This window comes from Danio rerio, chromosome 20, assembly GCF_052040795.2.
Source record: "Danio rerio strain M-AB ecotype USA chromosome 20, GRCz13ab, whole genome shotgun sequence".
In the NCBI taxonomy this organism is placed as follows: Eukaryota; Metazoa; Chordata; class Actinopteri; order Cypriniformes; family Danionidae; genus Danio; species Danio rerio.
In genome coordinates, this window is record NC_141040.1 from 34,354,206 (window position 1) to 34,367,500 (window position 13,295).

At 37.2% G+C, this 13,295-nt stretch overlaps 1 long non-coding RNA gene across 3 annotated transcripts in view; it reads left to right on the forward strand.

Annotated features, from left to right (window-relative positions):
* Positions 1–13,295, forward strand: part of LOC147832242 (uncharacterized) — a 43,969-nt gene that overhangs the window by 3,249 nt on the left and 27,425 nt on the right. The gene's annotated exons all lie outside the window — the stretch shown is intronic.

Below are 13,295 nucleotides of genomic sequence, written 5' to 3' on the forward strand. Positions count from 1 at the left end.
AATGCATTTATTTCCTCAAAATTCACACAATACCCCATAATGAGAATGTAAAAAAAAATTTTTTTGAAATTGTTGCAAATTTATAATAATAACCTGAAAAATCACATGTACATTAGTATTCACGGCCTTGGCCGTGAAGCTCTAAATTGAGCTCAGGTACATTCTGTTTCCACTGATCATTCTTAAGATGTTACAGCAGCTTAATTGGAGTTCACCTGTGGTACATTCAGTTAATTAGATATGATTTGAAAAAGCATAAAACAGTAAAGCTGCGTCCCAAATGGCACACTATACACTATGCACTCATGCACTATGTACTTATGCACTTACACACTTAACAGCATAGTATATGTATGTAGTGTTGTCCCAAATGGCACAATAATGTTTTTTTTTACTAAGCGGAAATTCAAACCGTTACCCTGATGACGTTTGACTGTCGCCAAATCAGTGAAATAAATGAACAAACAATCAAATAATGCCTGCCATGAGTATAACCGCATTCACCATTTGGAGGCGCTATAATCACTCTTGTAGGAGAATTTTGCTTTCACCATCCAAAATAAATAAAGTTATCCAACATGTGCGTCCGATAGCTCCGCCCCTTCCGTTATGTGAGCAAAACTGCGGTCGTTGAGTGCTTGAAGTGTCCATCATAACACACTTCATTTTAGTGGCTGAATGAGTGCATCATCCGGGTAATTAAAGTACACTTATTATTTTTAGAGTTTTCAGTGTGAACGCACTACTATTTATACTACAAAATGGCGTAGAATAGTGCATAAGTATGCGATTTGGGACGGAGCTTAAAAACAAAATTCTCTGGTCTGATGAGATTAAATTGAACTCTTTGGAGTGAATGCCAGGCGTTACGTTTGGAGAAAATTACCGCTCATCACCAGGCTAATACCATCCCTACAGTGAAGCATGGTGGTGGCAGCATTATGTTGTGTGGATGTTTTTCAGCAGCAGGAACTGGAAGACTAGTCAGGATAGAGGGAAAGATGAATGCAGCAATGTACAGAGACATCCTGAATGAAATCCTGGTTCAGAGTGCTCTCAACCTCAGACTTGGGCAATGGTTTATCTTCAGCAGGACAATAACCCAAAGCACACCGCCAAAATATCAATGGAGTGGCTTCACAACAACTCAGTAAATGTTCTTGAGTGGCCCAGCCAGGGCCCAGACCTAAATCCTATTGAACATCTCTGGAGAGATCTGAAAATGGCTGTACACCATCACTACCCATCCAACCTGATAGAGCTTGAAAGGGTACTGCAAAGAGGAATAGGCAAAAACTCCCAAAGACAGGTGTGCCAAGCTTGTGGTATCATATTCAAAAAGACTTGAGGCTGTAATTGCTGCCAAAGGTGCATCAACAAAGTATTGCATAAAGGCTGTGAATACTTATGAACGTGATTTTTCAAGTTTTTTATCTTCTATAAATTTGCAACAATTTTCAAAAATCACACTTTTTTCACATTGTCATTATGAGGTATTATATATAGAATTCTTTTTATTTACATTTTTCAATTCAATTCAATTCAGCTTTATTTGTATAGCGCTTTTACAATGTAGATTGTGTATTCTATATTTCTACATTTCTTTCTATATTTTTTTATTACTTTTTGTGCATTTGCTTCTTTCTTTCTTTCTTTCTTTCTTTCTTTCTTTCTTTCTTTCTTTCTTTCTTTCTTTCTTTCTTTCTTTCTTTCTTTCTTTCTTTCTTTCCATATGCCTGAAATGTCATTGTTACATAAGAGGATGGAATATCTCTCAGATTTCTCTCAGATATAGATGATTTTAATAGATTAATAAAGTTATGCTAATTTCCTAGGAGATTAACTTCAAACTATTTGCATTTATTTATTACTTGATTGTGACACTTTTTTTTTTTTTAATTGCAACCTGTTTAGTTAGGTTAATCATGTCTTTAAAAATTGACATATTTTGGAGGCCACTGTATTAGCTTTATATATAATGGTTTATTTTGCAATCGTGTATAATTGTGGACAAAATTTCTTTGTAACTGTTTATGAAGAGTCAGTCTTGTTGGTATTTTCCTATAACGTTTTCAGAAGTATCCTCCTCAGTTGGTGGTATTCTCGATAACCATCGGAGTCCTCACCTTGATGAGGCTGCCAGTCAGATTTGGCATGCTCTCAACTGCCCTTGACCACGAGACGAGATACTACCAGCGAGACGGAGAGAGAGTTAGAGAGAGCAAGGTAGAGGGGGTGACAAGGTGAAGAGCAAATGATGCCATTAAAGGCAACAGCTGCTTGCTGAAGCAGGGGCTGGACTGGTCAACCCTGCCACCCATAATGATAACAAGGTCAGCGGGGTCACAGCGCTCAGCATCACACCACCCCGCTCCCCCATCCATCAGTTTTCCCACCTCTAATTATGCAGCAGCCTTCTAACCAAGCATGAGATATTATTACGCTGAGACGAGACCACCCCCCCACACCCCACTCCTCCCTAGATGCATAATGAATAGTGAGTTGTCTGTGAAGGGAGGCGGATTTGCGCCGACAGCCCAACGCAGGATCACTGAGATGGTGCGGAGTTTTAACATCCCTTTTTCAAGCTCAGAAATGCGTCAGCATGGGCTTGTGAACACATTTCATTCTCACAGAGTTGTTCAATTTGTAGACCTAAAACCCAAAAGAGAATAAGCATTTTTTTGAACCATGGGGATTTGGTATGCTGCCTTTAAATGTTTCACGGGGTGTTTTTGCAGCAGCACAATAGAAGAATGATTTTTTTGGTTGTCCAAAGAATCTTTCGGTAAAGATTTCAAACATTTGCTGTTATTTTACTCACCCCAGGCCATTCAAGGTGAAACTGTGGTGCTTTATGATTAATACAATGCAAATCAATAGTTACTATCCATTTCAGAGTGCAAAAAAATAGACCATTTTATAACTGTAACAAGGGCGATGCAGTGGCGCAGTATGTAGTGCTGTCGCCTCACAGCAAGAAGGCTGCTGGGGTTGCTGGTTCGAACCTAGGCTCAGTTGGGGTTTCTGTGTGGAGTTTGCATGTTCTCCCTGCATTCTCGTGGGTTTTCTCCAGGTGCTCCGGTTTCCCCTACACTCTAAAGACATGCGGTACAGGTGAATTAGGTAGGCTAAATTGTCCGTAGTGTATAAGTGTGTGTGTGTGAATGTGTGTGTGGATGTTTCCCAGAGATGGGTTGTGGCTGGAAGGGCATCCGCTGCATAAAAACGTGCTGGATAAGTTGGCGGTTCATTCCGCTGTGGCGAACCCGGATTAATAAAGAGACTAAGCCGACAAGAAAATGAATAAGTAACTGCAACGAGACAATTCAATTATAACTCAATGTTAAAATAGCTATCATAACATTATTTAGCAACATGTGGAACTTTTAGGATTCTGGAAAGCTATGGAAATTAAAAATGTAAAGCAGGAAATGTGTTAGGACCATCTTTATTGTTTACATCCCTTAAAATGGTCTATACAGTGTAGGCAGGCTCCTGATAATCCATTCATAAGAGTGCGATTCACTACATCCTGATACATTAACATTATTTGAAGTAAAATTATTAGTCTGTACAAGAATTTTTGCAATATTTACAACATTTTAGACACATTTTAAAAACAAAAACTTTTACAAAATGTAATGTTTTTTTTTTTCAATTTTGGTACTAAGAGTCCTTTGGAATGATTGAAAAGTTTCATGAACATTTTCTTTTCGGCTTTATCCCTTTAATAATCTGGGGTTGCCACAGCAGACTGAACCGCCAATTTATCCAGCATATGTTTTTACGCAGCGGATGCCCTTCCAACTGCAATCTATCTATGGGAAACATCCACACACACCCATTCACTACAGAGAATTTAGCTTCCCCAATTCAACTGTACTGCATGTCCTTGGACTTGTGAGGGAAACCGTAGCACCCGGGGAAACCCACGCGAACGCGGGGAGAGCATGCAAACTTCACACAGAAACGCCAACTGACCCAGCGGAGGCTTTTTCATTGTAATTTAAAAGTCACTGCTGAAAGCCCAAACACTGAAGAGCAAATCCACCAATGTGCAGCTCCACAAGTCTCAAACCAAGCAAGCCAGTGTTGAGGAACAAACTTAACCAATTGATGAAAGTGAAGGAAAAAAATGTACAATAAAGCTAAAGTAGCTATTTATTAAATGTAGAATTATTTTTAATTGTGTAGTATAGTAATTATCCAAATTTGAAATGTTTGAATAGCTATGTTTCTTTCTATAATTTCTTTTAAAACAGAAGCTTTGTGATTTGCCAAAATGTAGATGTAATAAGACAAGCAGCTTTTACCGAAAACAGAACAGATTTTTTTAACCCACTTGTTAGGAGTGGGATATGTGAATTTGCATGAGTAACACTGTTGTATTAAACACTGAATCACGCTCGTGTTGCTCCCTTGGCACCTGAGGGGCTTTAGAAAATAAAATCATAATTGCCACAATCAGCTCGTGAACCTGGGTTACCTCCATGCCCACAGCTCTGCCTGTGCACTGGTAGAGTCCCATGTTTAATCTTAATGAGCGTGAGATGCAGGCAGACACACTGTGGGGCGCAGGGCCCTGCTGAGCGCCAGGGTATTAGCAGAAAAGAGAGGGAGAGAGCGAACAGAGAGATGGAGCAGAGGAAGCATGCAAAACATGAAAAAAGATGAGAGCGTAAGATTCGAAATGTTAGAGGGCTCAGAATACATAGTTGTAGGATGTGAAAACAGGAAAGAGCCCTGTTGGACAGGAAGCATTGACAGAAATGCGGCGGATAATAAAATACTCCAGGGATAATGTCCCAGTAGTGAATCACTTTTTTTTTTTTTTTTTAAACATATTAGGATTTGATATTTTCCAAAATATTCTATTATAGACCTGTTTAGTACAATTTTAGCACCAGTACAGTGACCTTTAGCTGTGAGATAAGATGAAAGCCATGCACAGAAGTTCCTTTACCTGTGAATCTGCTCATTTACAGGCTTGTTATTTTCAGGCGACTCTTCTATACATTTTTAGCATGTGTTTGAACTGTGACTTTACAATGTCCTAATTGTCTTAAAATTGTTTTTTTTTTTGTTATTACGATTGCCCTTCTCACTATTCCAATTTAATATATGAGAATCTCTCAAATCTGACGTTATATCTTAAATTATTACACTTTTCAGGAATGTCTGGTCAGTTGCACCATCCAGTGTTTTGTGTTGTGGTAATTTTTTAGATACTGTAATACTGTAAATTATATATATTAAGACAGACACACTCATACATATTTTCTATGCACTTGCTATGAATAATGTTAATTTTATTTATGAGGGTTGTTAACCTAAATAGTTGTTAACACCTTGAGGATTGATAATAACAATGTGTTATACTTTGAATAATTGGAGAGGGGTCTGCAGGGTGTCAGCGGGGTCTTAAACTGTCTTAAATTTTAAAAACCAAATTTTTGGCCCTAAAAAGTTTTAAATTTACTAAAATATTGTGTTGTATGTCTCAAATAATTTTAAACAGGTCCTAAATATCCTCTTTCCAAGTAAAGCTACCCAAACGGGTCGACGTCCATCAAATCACCAACAATCCATCTTAATGAAATCAGGGAAAGAAAACTCTTACAACAATTTTACAACAAATTACACAGTTCCTCATGATAATAACAGAGCACATTATCCCTTTTCATTATCCACCATTCATACAGAAGGTTCGGTAGACATAAAATTTATAAATAGACATGAAACTTATGCTTTTATAACAGTAATGTATTAAGTTCAATAGAAGTTATAATCAATCAATTTGAACCAAAAGCCAAAAATATAAATATTTGATTATTTATGTAATTGCCTCCACAATAAATATACTTTTAACATTGTTAAACAACATAAAAAAGAGATATTATGTTGATAGTAGTGCATGCGACAAGAGTTTTCTTTTTTTGACACATTAAAATATGACGCTAATAAATGACTAATTTTTTTTGTGGCGAGCAAAAAAAATTAAATAAAATCCTTTGGCCCAACTGGGCCATTAGAAATTATCATTAGTGTTTAGCCCTGTACAAGTCTAAAATTTCATTCATAATGGTCTTAAAAGGGTCTTAAAAATTTGATTTGATGAAACCTGCAGAAACCCTGGTCTGGTTGCAGACTCGGTGCAGTTGCAATCTGAGCTGCATGCAACGCTTTTTAATACCCACACCTAACCCTATCCCTCACAGAGCCCTCACTTGCTCCATTGAGTGCATTGTGTCTGACATTGCATCTCTGAGATATGCAGTCTCAGCGTGCAAATCCTAGTCTGCATTCAGATACTATTGAATAATTATGAATGCAAACTCAAATGGGCAAAATGTTTTTAAGGTTAAGAAACATTTTGAAATTTCTCCTTGCAATGATGCTGCTTTTATAAAAAGAAAGAGATGACACCAATATATTTTTTCAATGGATTTACTACATTAGAAATAATGATGTACCTGCTTGATGGATAATGGTGTCTACAGTGGCACGGACACAACAGCTTGAAGCCTACATTTGGCTTTCTCTGCTTCAGATGGTGGAGTCTGCAATGTTTAACGTCCTTGTTAGAGTGCCTGCCTCCCATAACAAAATTGCGCCCTGCTTTGGTGAGCAGTTGTCAAATCATAGGGGTTACTTAAAAGTACAAATTTAGCTGACTTATTTGTGTCCCCTTCAAAATTCCCTCTTGAGAAAGTTTATGTTTAATACCCCCCTCTGAGCAGTGGCCGAGATAACCAGTGAGATTATTAATTTTACACTTGGTGAGGCGGGCAGGGGGGCTCTCATTGGCGCCCCTGCAGATGGTGGCGCACTAAGCGAGAGCCTATTTTTCTGTAACTACAAAAGATACTGGCTGTTTTCAACTTCTTGCCAGGACAATTGTGTTAAGCATTGTAATTTTGTAAAAAAAAAAAAAAATCAATCTCAGATCAGTGTGTATGTGGTGAAAAGGCAAGTAATAAGAGGTACAGACAGGCTGCACAATATTGTAAAAATCTAACATTGCAATATTTTTTTATCCTGTGATTGTACCGTATATTTCCATATGAATACAATTTCACTAGATGTGTTGAATAACTGTAAATTTATCATTTTAGATTGATTGGGAAGATCCTGTAGGGTAGTGCATATGCATAAAATATAAGAAACAATTTACAAGCATAGATAAATTCAATAAAGAAAAAAATACAAATTATAGAAACAGCATTTAATTATTTTTCAAGAAGTCGAACTGCATTCAGGTATACAGTAATTAAATAATGAGATGTAAAATAATACTGCATAGTCTTTGTTTTATAAACAATTCATTAGAATTTATCGTTATTATTTTGTCAAAGTTAAAACAGTACAATTCCTTAGGCCTGAAGGCTTTTAAAACCCTCACACAATCATAGGCCTCAACACTTGCAAAATAAATTACAAGACTCAACTTATACAGTATTTATACTCACGATGTGACTATTGTGAATGTTCTCATTATGATATCGATGCTGAAACGATATATTGTGCAGCCGTACAGAGTATGTCTACTGTATTCCATAAATGTCTGCTTTCTTTTTTCTGCATTTAGTGAGCTAATGAAATATTTTCACATTTTTCTGTATTAAATTATAATATATTATTTCTAATTAGCAGCATTATGTACATCCAGCAATAAATGTTAAGCTTTTTTATCGCTAAATAAACCCATTCAGGGTGCCATGGTGGTGCAGTGGGTAGCACGATTGCCTCACTGCAAGAAGGTCACTGGTTCGAGCCCAGTCTGGGTTAGTTGGCATTTCAGTGTGGAGTTTGCATGTTCTCCCCATGTTTGCGTGGGTTTTCTCCGGGTGCTCCAGTTTTCCCCACAGTCCAAAGACATGCGGTACAGGTGAATTGAGTAAGCTAAATTGGCTGTAGTGTATATGTGTGTGAATGCAAGAGTGTATGGGTGTTTCCCAGTGATGTGTTGCGGCTGGAAGGGCATCCAGTGTGTTCATTCTGCTGTGGTGACCCCTGATTAATAAAGGGACTAAACCGAAAAGAAAATGAATCAATGAATGAATAAACCCATTCATGCCAGGCTTTTATCCAGCTTATTGAAAGGGGTGGTTCCTAATTCTGGAAAACTGAACCTTTTTGCAATTATTTGCCTAATTTTCTATTTAATTATGACGTTTAACTACTGCATCTTTGTGACATTTTAAGCACAATTTTCCATGGATTAGTTTGATGAATTGTGATCATAACCACATTTTTTTGATGTACCAAAAATATTTCTTGCCAAATTACTTTCCATACAACTTTGTGTTTATTTATAAATGTGCATTTAAACTAAGTTTCATATAAAAGCTTTAAAAATAATGTTGAGATTAGCATTTTAAATTCTAAAATGTAGAATAAAGAAATGTGAAAAGATACTTTATTTTTTATTTTTTTCAAGTTTCATTATCTATAATTAAATTATTTTTTAAGGCTTTTAAAACTTGTTTTAATTAAAAACTGAAGTTTAAATGCAAGTAACACTTTGGCCAGTACATTCAACTTTCTATATTGTATATTCCATTTGAATAAATCACACATAATATTCAAACATAATAATGATAATAATAATAAATAATAATAATAATCCAACAGAAGATTCCTCTTGGTCTTAAAGCGTTCTTTGATTGGTTAGTTTCACAATTTATGATAGCATAGAAGTCAAACATGGGGTAAATGAGCTCATAGAGCAAACCAATTCTGGACCTTTGTCAGTGAGGGGTGGGTCTTATTTTATTAACCTGCTTAAAAATTAGTTTAAAATGCTACAGTTTGTTGTTCTTGTGCCTGTTTCTCATAAGTATGGCATCATATCTCACAATGTAGCTGTTTCTTATTTCCTACAGTTTTATATATTAATCTGAAATTCTAATGTGGGTAGACGTTACAGAGATATATACTTACCAGACAAGGGTTAAAAATGATGAACATGTTGTAAAATCTTGTGCATTATTAACTACTACATTTGTTTTGAACTAATTTGTTTCTGTTAATTTATTCACTTCACATGTTTGAATAAATGTACAAGCTATTTTTAAATATGAAAATCCACCCCTCATAAAAGTTAAATTGCCAGGAGATATATAGCTTTAATGAAATGTTAATTGGTGAAATTGCAGTATATTGATGATGATGATGTACAGTGGATGAGAAATTGTAATAAAAGAGGAGAGCACAGCTGCAAGCATGGAACATTCAATGTTAATAGGGGATGACTGGAGCTGCTCTTCCTTTCTGAAAAGTAAAAAAGCAGCAATTTGGGATCACGTGATCACTGACGTCTTTTACATGGTTAAAATGTGAGGCTCGCCTGATTGCAGTTGCTAAAGAAAAACAACAGGCAATCTGGATGCCGCTGAGAACAGCACGATATGAGTGTAAAATGAGATGAGGAAGAGTGCTCTTGCGTACACAAGCTGAGGGAGCCTTTCCGCATCATTGCTGTGTTTTTTCCCCTCTCTTCATCCTCTGCAGAAGAGAAGAAGATGAGAGCTTGTTTCAGTTGTTCTCTAAGGTATTGCTTAAATGGAAAAAATCAACAGACCCAAAAGCTGAAACAAGTTGACTCATTTGAAGAGAGAGGACCTTCAAAATGAGATGAATGAAGATTTAGATTCTCAACTTTTAGCTAGTTTGTCACTGTAAATATTACTAGAAGTTAAGCTGGCATGATGGCTCAGTGAGCCAGCTAGAAAGTCGCTAATTTCAAGTACCGGCTAGGCCAGTTGGCATTTCTGTGTGGAGTTTGCATGTCCTCCCTGTGTTCATGTGGGTTTTCTCCGGGTGCTCTGGTTTCGCCCACAGTCCAAAGACATGCTCTATAACTGAATTGGCCGTAATGCGTAAAACATATGCCAGAATAGTTGACGGTTCATTCTACTGTGGTGACCCCTGGCAAATAAATGACTAAGCTAACGGAAAGGAATAAGTTAAGCAATATAAGTACAAATTGACATAAGTTTGCTCTCTTTTTCTTTGTTTACTTGAATAGGGAGGAGTTTATGACCTATATCGCATCTAGCGTAGAGGTGAACAAAATGTATTGACCTCACCAATAAGGACATGAAAGCAGTGGCAGATTTAGGCATAGACAACATTGGCCATCTTGCTAGTGACGGCATGGAGACAACCCCCCCACTCTCTTTCGTTTTCAACACTTCCTCCACATAACCCCATAACCCCTCACTATCGTCTGTGAAAAAGTGGCATGAACATCGTCAGAGCAGAACTATTATCGTTTGCCTAGAGTGCCATTTAAGCTTGCGAATGTATTGCTTGTAAGGCACATTAGATATTAATACTAAATAAAAAAAAAAATAAAATAAATACATTTTTAATTAGATAAACTAGATGTTATGGTAAGGAACAAAAAAGTGATCATGGAAAGCATTGAGGGAAGGAAAAGATGATTTATGCTTGTTTCTCTTACATTTAGTTCCCAATGGCTAACTAATTTTAGCTGATATTTAATGTTTTACTAATGTCTATAGATGTTTTATAGAATTAAAATGTGACATTTACATTTTTCTGTCTGCCACATTTCGTGTCACAGCTAGTGGCTATTTAAAGTTATGTAAAGGTTCTCGTTGTGCCAGGTGATTGGTTACATGTACACCACAACAAATTTTTTTAACGTTTAAACTAACATTTTGTAAGCAACTAGTCGACTCGACAACCCCAATAACAAACCCCAAGACAGTCAAAAATATGTGTTTTTTTCTTCTGTTTACATAACATAAATACATAGATAAATAAAGAAAAGAACATAACATGTTTAAAGAACATAAATATGAACTAATTTTCAATGACCGCATAATGTACCTCCCCCCACACATTTACATTATATAAAAGGTGTTTGGGTCCACTAGACCCAGGTCTAATAAAAGTCTTGAAAGTATAGGTCCATTGTTCCTACACTCTGTCCTCCTCCTTTCTGGTGCCGCTGTTTTCTTCCCCAACCTTCCCGCACAAAGTTGCAACTTTGTTAAAAATTCAACTATCAAGACTGTCTGCTCTTACATTCCTGCACATTTTACCCTCTCTCTTGCGGGAACCAAGCTTTGTTTTCTCATACCTTGTCCCATCTGTGAATTAGGGGCATATTACTATCAATAAGACTTTGCCAGTGTGGTTCCTTTTCACAACTGATCAAAATGGCCAAAATAGTATCTGCTGCGAGGGCCTTGCAGTTGATTGTGGAAGAGAGAGGAGCTTCTGATGATGATGTCCATGACCATGGTGGGAACAATACGAAAAAACAAATCTGTGGGTTTTATTTTTTTCATAACATTAATCAAATAATAATAATAATTAAAAAAAAACCCTAAGAACCTCAATAATTCATCAGTATGATCTAACAAAGGTAAAGGGGAAACATTAACCATGTTTGCTGTGCATATGGCATGTAATTGGGATTAAGTAAACATTTGTTAAGTAATTTAGCATAAAATTGTTTGATAGTGTTAATTTGGAAAGCCAAAACTGGCTGAGTAACCAAAATACGAACACCACACAAGGCTTAAGTGTGATCGCCGAACTTAGAAAGTCAACCAGCATTTTTAAAAATATCTTCTTTTTGTTTAAGATATCATATATTTTAGTTTAAAGAAGAAAGAATCTCGTTTAAGTTTAAAACATCATGAAGAAGAATAGTTCATGAGGTAAATAACATTTTTGAGGGAATAATTCCAATCAAGCAATCGAGGGGCAAATTCAGACACAGCCCAAATATTAAAGCAGGGTGCATTACTGTAATGCTATACACTGATAAATCATCATGAAATGCTCAATGGCGCCCCCTGGCTACTATCTAAATTTTCACATCCAACGCTCAGAGTGAATTATCCATCTTCTCATTCTCTCACTCTCGCTCTCCCCCTTCATAATCTTCCACTCTTAGGCAGTTCTGCATAAACGACAGACAGTAATCTCCTGACAGGCAGAACCAAACTATATGAAGGCTGCGCTGTAGATAATGCAGGCGAGTTATGAGAACTCAGATGCTGGCTAGTATGAGTCTCTGCAGCTCATCAGCAGACAGCAGGGCCTGCCTTCAACTTAATTAGCTTCCCCTGAGATCCTCCTCTGACGGCATCAACCTGAATGAACGGCGCATTTCTGTGCACGTGGGTGGGGGTGTGCATGCGTGTGTGTGTGTGCGCGTGACGGAAAGAGAGAAAGAGTGCAACAGAGCATGCAGACCATGTCCGGTCAAGTAAATGAAGAAAGGGCCACTATTATCAGTCCATCAGATGTGAAGGAATGTCTCCCCGCTGAGGGGCCGGCTCTCAGAGCTGTCTTGACACAGCGCTAGATGGAGAGATGGAAGAACGAGAGTGAGGTTGATCTTGGCCCACATTGAGCTGTGCATCAGGGATCTTGCAAACAGAGGGAAGGAGTGCTGTCTGCTTCTTCTGTGAGATGAGTCAGAGGGTTGGTTGTGCCTCATTTTCTGTCTCGATAGAGCATGGCCTTCTGCACAACAACTGCACCAAGCATGTGGGCAAACAGCAGACTGTAGCAAACCGTTATTCCCTTACAACACATATATAACTCTTATTAAAGGAAAATATGCTATGCCAAGTGGAACATATGGACCCTGGTTATCTTGCTGGCAACAAGGGATAGTAATGGTATTAGAGATTTTAAAGAAAATTAAAATTAAGAAGGAAACATAGCCTAAACTTAACAATAACAGGCCTTCTGCACAACAACTGCACCAAACATGTGGGCACAGTATAGCAAATCATTATTCCCTTTCAAGAAAATCTGTTGATTTACAGTTTTCATATTTGTACATGTCAGTACAATTATAAAAGAAGACAATTCAATCATGGTTTGTGGATGTTTAATCAGGTTTATTTTGTACATTAACATAATGGACATCCATACAGCAGCATATATTAACGTGTATCCGGTTTGCCATGCAAAAACAGGACAAAGTTAAACTCGCATGCTGTATGTATGAACTTTGTAACGACATTGTGTGTGACTCATCATTGCAACCAACAACTAATACATCAAATAATAAGCATTGAGGAAGTTCATACTGTAGTGTTTCTCACAAACGTTACTTGAGATCTGCCTCCTTCATGTCTGTCACTGTGCTGTTTAAATGACGCAGCCAAGGTGGAAATTAAGGCACACTCTGCAGGCACGTGGGAACTGTGGGCGGGGAGAACTACCATTAAAGGCACAGGCAACAAAAACAGCTACATTGTGTTCAGAGCAGAAAATCTCAAAATTCTGACAGG